The following is a 1,095-nucleotide window of genomic DNA, read 5'->3' as shown; positions in this document are numbered from 1 at the left end:
TGAATCTAGAACAAGCAGATTATATAAATATGGATGTCTTTAGAGATTCCAGACTCGATGTTCTAGCTCAGAGGTCAGCATCCCCTCACCCACAGGCCAAATCCAACCTCACACATTCATTCACTTTTGTCTATGGATACTTTTGTTTTACTATGGCAGAGTTCGGTAGTTGTAGCAGAAGTCTTATATATTTATTATCAGACCTTTACATAAAAAGATTACTGACTTCCATCCTAGTTCAACCAATTGGGGATGGTTACTTTTGTTTGATGGCCTAGTTAAGACAAATGTAGACTTAATGCTAACCTACACTAAATAAAATTGACACACCAGAAAATCTTTCTCATGTTATAGAGAAGCAACTTAGAAGATTCTGGGAGATATAAAAATGCTAAAGTGCATGTACCAAAAGTAGACTATTCATCCACCCCAACCATATTTCCTGAAAGATCCAAGAAGATACTCCCTTTACCAACAGCTTGAGGCAAACCTCTTTGAAAGGTTGTTTAGTGGCTACTCTTTGCTGACTAGTGACACTGAAAGAAAATGGTACAAATAAAATTATGTAAGGCATAAATATTATAATTTCTAGAGCAGCCATTTAAAATAATAATAAATGGATAGACTAAAGGCTAATACATAACTGTAGTGGGATACTAAGAAAAATAAAAGAATGAAAATTCAAATGCTTCCAAAAAAGGAAGAAAGGGAAAACAGAGAAACAAAACAAAAGTGGAGATAAACTAAAACAGATAATAAAATGGTAGACCTAAATCTAACCAAATAAACAATTACATTAAATACAATGGTCTATTGCTGCTAGTTGAATAGAAGGAAATACTGCCCAGTCCTATGCCATCCTCACAATCACTGCTATGTTTCAGCCCACTGTTGCAGCACCTTTGCTAACCTGAGGAGCTATCTTCTGGCATTTTATCAAACAATGTTTCATTGCTCTCCATAAGGTTTCCACTGGTCAATTCTTTTAGAAGTAGATCACCAGGTCCTCCTTCCCAGTCTGTCTTAGTCTGGAAGCTCTGCTGAAACCTGTCCACCATGGGTGACCCTGCTGGTGTTTGAAATACCAGTGGCATA

This window comes from Orycteropus afer, unplaced genomic scaffold (assembly GCF_000298275.1).
Source record: "Orycteropus afer afer isolate SDZICR_OR568_19922 unplaced genomic scaffold, OryAfe1.0 scaffold00014, whole genome shotgun sequence".
NCBI classification, from domain to species: domain Eukaryota; kingdom Metazoa; phylum Chordata; class Mammalia; order Tubulidentata; family Orycteropodidae; genus Orycteropus; species Orycteropus afer.
This window is presented reverse-complemented; position numbering follows the sequence as displayed.